Here is a 9453-nt window from a genome sequence, read left to right on the forward strand (position 1 = left end):
GCAGGACTGGCATCTCAGAGCAGCACCAGTAATCATAATGATCAAATAACCACCCTCAAATTCTCATTTACTCCCTTTTCCTTGTGCATCATTTTCTACCTGCCCACATCTTATGTGACTTGTAATCTCAAACAATAAAGAAACAATGGTTATGTATTGTAACTCTAGCTCTGTGAACATGGATGTAGCAACTGCTTGATTCTAACTTATGGGCTTGTCAAAGGCTGCGGTGACCCCATTCCACACTGACCAAGCCTTCAGGAAGTAGTGGAGCATCAGGAGGCTCTGACTGTATTCACAGAATTAAGGTTACTAGAACTTCTGTTTTTCACACAGTCCTCTGAAGACAGTTGGTCCTCAGTAGAGGGTGGGAAAGAACACTTGACCTGCTGATCACCAACATTACAAAGTCTATCTCAGTGACAACCAGGGTAGAAGGCAGAAGCCAATTCTGTATTCTGTAGCAGAGATACAGGGGATGACAAAGTCTAATTATCATTGCCTAGTAGCCAGTCTCAGTTCAGTGGTTGGTGAGATACAGGGCCAAAGGGGCAGGTCTTAGACAAGCCACAACCACTGTCCTCTTCCATGAGAGGCTCCATAGGGGAAATGCTTTGAAAATACTATGCCCTGACATGGCCCAGTGGTGATCAGACCAGGGCAAAAGGGGCAGACTCTGACAGAGTCCTGGGACAAAGTCTCTGGTAGCTCTAATAATACTAATAGTTGTCTGTGATCAAGAGAAGTTGAAGGGTAACTGCTGCCCTTTTATAGGAACAAAGCTCTATGGAGTTTAAGGGGCTAATTTTGATTTACAAAGCATGTCCATTCAACATTTTAGTGTGAGAAGAGGATGGGTCTAGCCATGCTGAAATTAAGCGTGGTGATTAGCCTTAAACATAGGGTTACGTATTAATATCATGATCATGATATATCTGTGTAGTGGAATAATTTGGACCTGATGTCAAGCAAATTGAGTAATCATCATCTCATGCAACCTTCTCACAGAGAAGTTGCTTTACACTCAACCTCAAATATTCTTTGGCCTGGGTTTGAATCTTTTACTTAGAAGGTGCATAATATTTTGAAGGTCTCATTGCTCACACCTGAAACATGTTTCTCTGGGTTGCAGGCAGGCGGACGACTTTTGGAGGCATTCATGTAGCTATTTCTTTTACACTTGTATAGATTTTGTAAGCAATATTTACTTTTTCTCCTCTCTGTTTCAAGCCCACCTTCCAACAGGAATTGGATCAACTACTAAATTCTCTGTGTAGGTTCTCTGAGGAGTTTATATTTACCTTCACAGAAGCATAATTCCACCTTAAGTCTGAATTAATAAAAAAGAAGATGCATAACTGCAATTTTTATGATGTTTTTAAAAATGGATTTTAAAGTTTTCTATCTTATTCAAGAGATTAGATTACTGATAGCAACAAATTAATATATACAGTATATTATTTACTATATAGAATTATCAAAAAAGTAGACTTTTTTGAATAAACTTGGTGTACAATAAAATGGGACTCCTGATAAATTATCTGTTGGTACTATGGGGTTTGGTATGCAGATGTGTCAAAACAGTGAAAAGAAGAGCTGACAAATATGTAAGTTTAACGCACAAGGACAAGACAAATAGAAACTGTAGTGCTTGCTCCACAGCTGGGGAGAATATTTAACAATAAAGAGGCCTAGGTCTGTATCAAATATTCAGTATAGTGACAACCCCCCCCCCCCCAAAAAAAAAACAAAAAAAACAAAACAAAAAACATACTGATAAAGTTAGACCTGCCACATGTTATGGGTTATTGAACTGGGACTGACTGTGTCACTCTCCCATGTCTCTTTCACTTTCTCATAAAACAACAAGCTATTTGCAACGCAGCCAGAGAGTAAACATCATTGTCAACATATCTCAGCATGTGTCTGTCTAACACTGATCAAATGGGTTTTGAGATGTGGGATCCCTAGGAAGTGCACATTGGTTGTTGTTATCCAATTTAAGCAGTGGGTGTAATACACCTCAGCATAAAATTGGAATTATCAATGTCACCAGGAAAAAAAGGAACCTCATATTGTGCTATAGATACAGCATTTGAAGGAGAGTAGGCTCAAAGTGATGTAGTGTGACAAAACAAATACAAAAGATATGCCACAAGGGAGCACTATAATAAAAGAACTGCTGAGGAGAGGGGGAGAATATGGTTTAGCTTGAGCATACTACAGTAAGATGGCTGTGTGTGTGTGTGTGAGAGACTGTTTCGTGCTTGCATGGGCGAGCCCAGTGTGTGCACTTGCGTATGTTGTGTGCTGCTTACAGGGCCTGAGCCAACGAAGATGCAGCGTGAATTCTTGTTGCTCGATCAAAGTCCCTTGAGTAATCTCTCATAAGAACAGAGCAGGGGAAGGCAGGATGATGCCCATTTCATTCTGAAGTGTATTAAATCCCTACACTCACAGACCAGTATACCCCAGTGTGGCAATGTAATTATGGGCAGGGTTGTGGATACAACAAGTGAAGAAGAAGAAGAAGAAAAAAGAAGTATTCATAAGGCTGGTGTTGACACTAAACCAAGATTGGAATGAAGAATAAAGGAACACACCTCAGTGATTGGCCAGTGGAGGAACTCCCCTGTGTCCAAGCAGATATGTCTCTCCTTCTCATCATGGCGGGGCAATTTTGTCCCGGTTATAGCTCCTCCATCTTCTCCCAAGCTACTCCTTATTTCAGCATTTCAATTTCCTCCCTTGTGCAAGCACTGAGTGCTAACCTACTTCAGACTTTTGCTCAGATGAGAGGGAGAAGCAGAAAAGATGAGAGAGAGGGAGAGCGGAGATGAGGAACCGCTGGGCTCTTAGTTCAGTCCTGCTTCCGGTTTCCCCAAGGTGTGGGAATGCAGATTCAAAGAGAAAAATATGCCCAAAGATGATGTTGTGGTTAAAATCCCTGTCTCATGAACTACATATGCCCGTGTTGGCAAAAGAGTGCCTACTGAGACAACTTCCTCTCCTGTGTCTCCTCTATTTTAAGTCACTTTCAGCTAAATCTAAATCTAAACAAGACAAAAGAGTTAGTAAGTAGCTGGACGATTCCATTGAATAAAAATAACCTGTATTCCCTCTAGACACATGACAGTAGAGCATCTTGCATAATGGAACTTATCTTAACCAGTTTTTACCCACAAGATCTGAATTGTTTCATTACCTTGAAAAGATAAGGGAGTCCAAGCCCACTTTGCACATCATCAAATCAATTAAAACCAGTCTGCTGTCAGTGTAATTGAGCTTGTTGACATCTGCAGTCTACCTTTGCTGCTGTCTGCAATTGCATTGTTGTGTCATCAGATAATACCACAGAGGAAATATCCCTGACGTAGATACAGTAAACATCCTGAAGGCCCAGAGCATGAGGGAACTTTTCCGTTCTCTTTGTCTTTATACCCTTAAGTGTTAGTGTGCACATCAATCATTTTAATTTTCATTCATCTTCTCTCCCACAATATGCTTGTCACTGTTGCTGTAATCCTTGCCTTCACACCTCTCTTGGTTTCATTTTTCATAGTTCTCATTTCTGCCACCCCCCCAGCCCCCCCACCACCACCACACACACACGATCTTTGCATCATTCTCTCCATTTCCATTTTTCTATGACTGTTTGCAGTGCATCATATCCTCTTTCACCTCATCTTTTTCACCCACCCAATGCCTTCTCTCCCAATTTGACACCCAGGAAAATTTCTTTTTCCATGTTGCCCAATGGCAATGAAACATTTATCCACTCCTCAGAGTCCCCCCCGAAATTGTCCTTCAAAGGCTTCTGCAAAAGCTCTTTGCACTGCCTTGTGTGTCCCCTAAATTACAACAAGTAACATAAGAATGGAGGCAAATTTGAAAACAAAGATAGAATCTAATGCTAATTTCACTGTGTAGTACCAGTGAGGACTGAACCGCTAGCTGTTTATGCTATTATCCACATATTAAAATGCACAGGCCTAAATTGTATAAAAATGCTAACAACTGCTGCTACTGGCCTAACTTTCTGGTAACTTGCAGTAGAGTTTTAAAGCTATATGTCTTCATTTATGTGGCCAAACATTAAAGATACTGAATCCAATTATTTTACGTTACTCAATTTCAGGAGTCTGACTATGGTTATATTCTCACATGAGGAATAAATTCAAACTGTGCCAGTGAGCTCCTGTCAAATATACAACAACATATTAAAACCAACTCGAAGTTAAATTAAAAATGTAAATAGTTCTTTCATAGCTCTTTCATTAGACATAGTCTGTATGGCTGTGTGTCCACTTTTGCTGTGCACACTGCTGTATGAGTAACACAATGCGAAGTGTCAGTCAGCACTTTGCACTGTGGGATGAACTCCCTTTGGATTCAACTCCTAGCCTCCCATGACTCCGTAAGTGTGATGCATGAGACGGGAAGAAGTAAGATGGAGGCCACTTCTCTGCATTCTCAAAACCATTTGGGACCACGACAGTCCTCATACCTGCTGCCACAGCCTCCAAGTGGTGCCCAAAGTGATGTGAAGGTACTCTCCCCCTTTTCTGAAAGTGGGACATTGCTTTTCCCCAGAGAATGTAAGCTCCCAGCAAGTGCTCACTTCTTTTCCTGAGCTGTAGTGTCTCTCAGAGTCTGCCCGACATTTAAAGGATTTGGGCCTTCGACAATCAAAGGGTGGCATAACCGGGACTGTGGGAGAGCCGTGGCTTCAGCCCTGAGTTTGATCTAGCCTGGGGTAGTACGGGTCAGCCTCCCAGATTAGGCCTGCTTTAGGGAGACACTGCTTCAGATAAACCCACAGAAATTCAGGTATAGCAAATAAGTCCTTCTAGCAGTTTCTTGGCCTAGATAGACAACTATGGGGCAGGGGTCTGAATTCATTACTGGCTAACAGATGCTTTCTGCTAGTATTATGCTCACTGTGGGTGTAAGCACGCATGCCGAAAGTGTAAACTTGATCTCCTTCCCTCATTTCTGTCTCAAGCGTACTTCCTTATTTTGAAAGTAAATGCACTGCATGTCGAACACAAGCAAAAAACAAATTTTCCTCTACTGAGCAAGTACAGAATGTGCAGTGAATTTTTAATGAGTATTTGATAATGAGCTAACCATGAATGTGGAGAATATTCCTGTGTTGCCTTGAATGATCAAAAGGTAGTGTATATAGAAGGAAACTGCCAGATAAAAAACATGAACCAGGTGAGAGAACAGGCACAATGGTATTGTCGTCTATCTTTGAAAACCCTGGTCTCAACCCCAGCTTACATAACAACATGAGAACAACTCCGACATCCACCTTTCTCTCTGGAACACACTGGAACATGCTGCAGCCTCCCAGATCAAAACCGCGTGGAATCCTAATGACCTCTCTGAGCTGTACTAGTCTGAATCCCACTGAAACTACACTACAGCACTCGCCTGAGCTACAAGTGAGTCAATCCTCTCCTCAAACTCTTGGCTTCTCTCTAGCCTCATCCTTTAGATATTCAGTGCCTTTCCACACCATCAAACTGATTTTTATAACTTTAAACTGAGGAAGTGTAAGACTTTCCATACAACCTGACAGGAATACAACTTCTACGTCATTCATCCTCTTTGGGTTCAAAAATGCAAAGGTAGCAAAATCACTGCTACTGCATCTCTTAAAACCATTTATCAGTCAATCAAAACTGAACCTCAGCTTCCCTTTGACAGAGGCATCCCTGTCCATTATTTAGTTATTCATTAACAACAAGCATCCTAGCAAACAAAACAAATAAAAAAAATCAACAACAACAGTGCATTAAAGTTGTTAGGAATCTAAATACTGACTGTGGCTGCTCTTGGAACAAATACAAGTCTCCATGGCAACAGAGGACCCAAGTTGTTCTTTCAAGCCTGCCAAATAGCAGTGAACCAGAGGAAGAAGCACGGAGGATGAAGTTCTTTCATTAAGGTTTAACTAAGATCCCACTGACATCTGACACACATAGTTCACGCCCATATTCAGACTGGGAAATATGATTTACTGATTATCACTGTTTTGATACAGCTTTACTATAACTAAAATGGTAAACAGAATGGGCTTTACTTGTCAAAGGAGAGACTATGTTCTATTAAAACAAGGAGGTACAGCTGCAACAATTAGTCAATCGATGAAGTTGATTAACAGAAAATCAATTGCAACTTTAAATAGCAAACATTTAATTTTATTAAATGTGGGAATAGAATTCTTTTCTGTGTAATACATGATAGTAAATTTAATATCTTTGGATTTTGGACTTCACCTTGGATGTCATCGTTAGCTTTACGAAATTATAACTGGCATATTATATATATAAACATATATATAAATTAATAGATGATGAAAATAATCGTTAGCTACACCCATAATAAAAGGTAATTATGGCACTAATTTCTCTCTTATTATTTGAAAATTATACATGCAATCAGAAGTTTACATTTTTTTGTTTCTTGACTGAAAAGGACCAAACCAAAAGCTCTTTCTCTGGTAATAAGAAAAAGTTTTCAATAGGGTGATTGCACAAACAATAATGCAAAGTATTTTCCTCAGTCAAATTCTCCCCAATTTCTGTTTCCTCTTTTCTGAGAGCAATTTGGATGAAATGGAGAGGAAGAATACATAGGTACATACAGCAGCCTAAATAGTAGGAAAACAAAAACACTTACCTACATCAAGGGCAGCAGATGAGAGAGAAAAAAGAGAGAGAATAATATTAAGGCCTCTGGGAAAATATTAAAAACACAACAAATATACAGTATATTAGTGTTACTTTTAGTCAACAAACTCCACTCTATTCTTACTTGTTAATTTATGCCATTACACCACAGGGAAAATACATTGTTTCCGCATCACAAAATGAACACAGAATGACCTCAGACATACTCAGGTTCCCCATTATCACTTATCCTTCATCACTTTTTGAGTTTAACAGCTCATGGAACAGTACAAAAAACTGAAATGAGCATCGAGATTTGCCATTGGTGCCACTCTCAACATATACCATTAATCATTCTTATGGGGGCTGACGCCTAATTGTATAATATTGACGCACTGCTGTCTTGCAACACCCATTTGAAATTGTAAAGAGTATCTTTTGGGATAAACTGTAAACCCAGTTTTCAAGACAAACACCCTGAGCAAATGGTGTCAAAGCCATCAAGTGAGTAATATAATGATTTAAAGGTTCTCTACTGTGAGACAGTAGAGGATCAGTAGCACTCTCACCAAAAAATCTGGCCAGTGGATTTACTCTCAATCATTAAAAAATATATATGGTCGGGATCGCATTTTACAGCATGATAGGATCCCTGGCCCAGTCAGCCCAGCCAGGCATCCAGCAACCAATGTGGAGAGTGGAAAGTGAGTGGATAGGTTGAAAAATGACATCCGCATACCTGTTCTCACCCATACATCATTCAGAGGGCAGTTTTTCGATGGAGTGTGAAAGGAGGGAATGGAGACATTGAGTGGAGGCGGTATGAAGGTGTGTATGTGGGTTGGTGGAGTGGTGAGGTTCTGCACTGTGACTCTTGTGAAGAACTGGGACCTTGCATGAACCACCGTGCTGACAGTCACCCTTCTAGGTTGAGACTTGATTATTATTCATTATTGGCAGTATTGAATTTTCTTACTTTTCCTAGAACCCAGAGTCTGGCAGTATGGCACAGAACATTACCTTCAAAGGTCATAAAGATAAGTCTGAGTAATTATTGTGCGGGTTTATAGGTGATAAACACCTTGCATGTGACTCAAGAAGCAAATTCAATCAAACCAATCACAGAAAATAATATAACAATAACAGCAATTAATCACCAGGGTTATTTTGTATACATATGATGTAGCAGCAATATTAAATTGCAAACAGGACCTGCATCTTAATAGGGATGAACTGCATTGGTGTTAATTGAATAAAAATTCACATAATAAATAACACAAATAGCTTAGTGAAAAATCAACAGTCCCTTGGTGCTACCGCTTATCATCACTTTTATCTAGCCCATTCACCTCACAATGCCCAAGGATATTTGCACATTTTTTGCATTTAAATAAAATATGTTTTCTCCTTAAATTACTAAATGCTTCTATTTCAATTCAATATCAAATAATTTCCTCCTGATGTGGTTGACTTTTCGGGTCTTCTTTGGAAAAAAATAAGGCAATAAAACACAGTATGCTACTCAGAGAGGCAATACACAATTCATTATTGCTCTATGAAAAAAACAATGATAATAAAATGATGGCAAGTGATTTGTCCCCTTTTCCCACTTGTAAAACAGCTATGCCAAAAACTGAAAGAAAAAAACCCTCAAAGTTGTTGAGAGTGACATTATTAAGCTTGGACTGACTATGTGATCAGAGAATAAGAGGAGGCTGCAGTGATTTCCAGCCATACAGCACCAGCTCAACTGAGAAATCGCCTTCCATAAAAACCCTCCTGTGGTCTGAGAGAGAACACGACAGAGCTTTAATTACCCGGGCAACACTGGAGAACAAGGTAAAAGGCGTGTTAATGAAATACTAATAAGGTTCCAATTTGAGTCCTTCGGCTTTGCCATCCTCTAAAGTGATCTCAAGGTCTTCGGTTCCTTCCGTAGCTGATCCCTGTTATTGCTAATTACCATCGCTCACATGACAGAAGGCAGTTTAGAAACCATTATTTCTGGGGAATGAATCCTTCGTGTGTTGTCCTTTGATGGAGGACACCCAGGCTGGTTTACTGGAAGTCAGAATTGAGGGACAAGGAAAAATGCTAAAATCCTTAAAACTCCTAAAGAGAAAATTAGTTCATTGACTGCCAGACATTTTGCTTCCTCCATTCTGTCATTTAACAGTTGGGGAACAACCTAGTTAGGGTTCTCAAGAGGGATAATGTTTTTGTTAGTCTTTGTAATGTTCTAATTGAGCTACTTTGTACAGCTGCAGTATTCAGCTGGAAAGTTGAGTCAAGTAACCATGTGTCCATTTTTCTTAAAACTTAAGAAAATACTCAAGTTGAGTTAGTGTTATTAGGTCTTCAGAGCTGTCTAGTAACTGTAAATCTAAGGTTAGGATCTTCAAGAAAGGTAATGGAATTTCCACTATGGGCATCCTGCAGGACCAAACAACCATTTCACAAGACTGTGCACCGCACTGAACCACATACTGATAACATAAGTCAAAAGGAAAGTCTTTCCAAGTGTTGGCGAGCAGCAAGTGGAGGAAAAGCAGACAAGGATGGGAGATATTCTCAAAGACATTTGAAGATACAGCAATTTCTCTGAGGCAATCATTTGATGCTCTCATTCCGTGATGGCTGAGTGTCACTACTTTTGCGCTCCCATCACTCAAGTGCATCCAGCACTCCAAGAAATTGATTGTTGGAGGATAGGGCTGGAATAGTGCACACATACAAAAGTACACATCTTGCCTGGAATAAAACTGTTTCTTTC

The 9453-nt window shown here is 39.9% G+C and overlaps 1 protein-coding gene across 1 annotated transcript in view; it reads right to left on the reverse strand.

Moving 5' to 3' along the window:
• lingo2 (leucine rich repeat and Ig domain containing 2) overlaps positions 1-2715 on the reverse strand; it is a 40091-nt gene extending 37376 nt beyond the window's left edge. Inside the window, 1 exon segment of the mRNA XM_018693712.2 lies at positions 2604-2715. The gene's annotated coding sequence lies outside the window, so the exon portion shown is untranslated.
• Positions 2716-9453: the final 6738 nt, after the last annotated feature.

This window comes from Lates calcarifer, linkage group LG8, assembly GCF_001640805.2.
Source record: "Lates calcarifer isolate ASB-BC8 linkage group LG8, TLL_Latcal_v3, whole genome shotgun sequence".
Taxonomy (NCBI): Eukaryota; Metazoa; Chordata; class Actinopteri; family Centropomidae; genus Lates; species Lates calcarifer.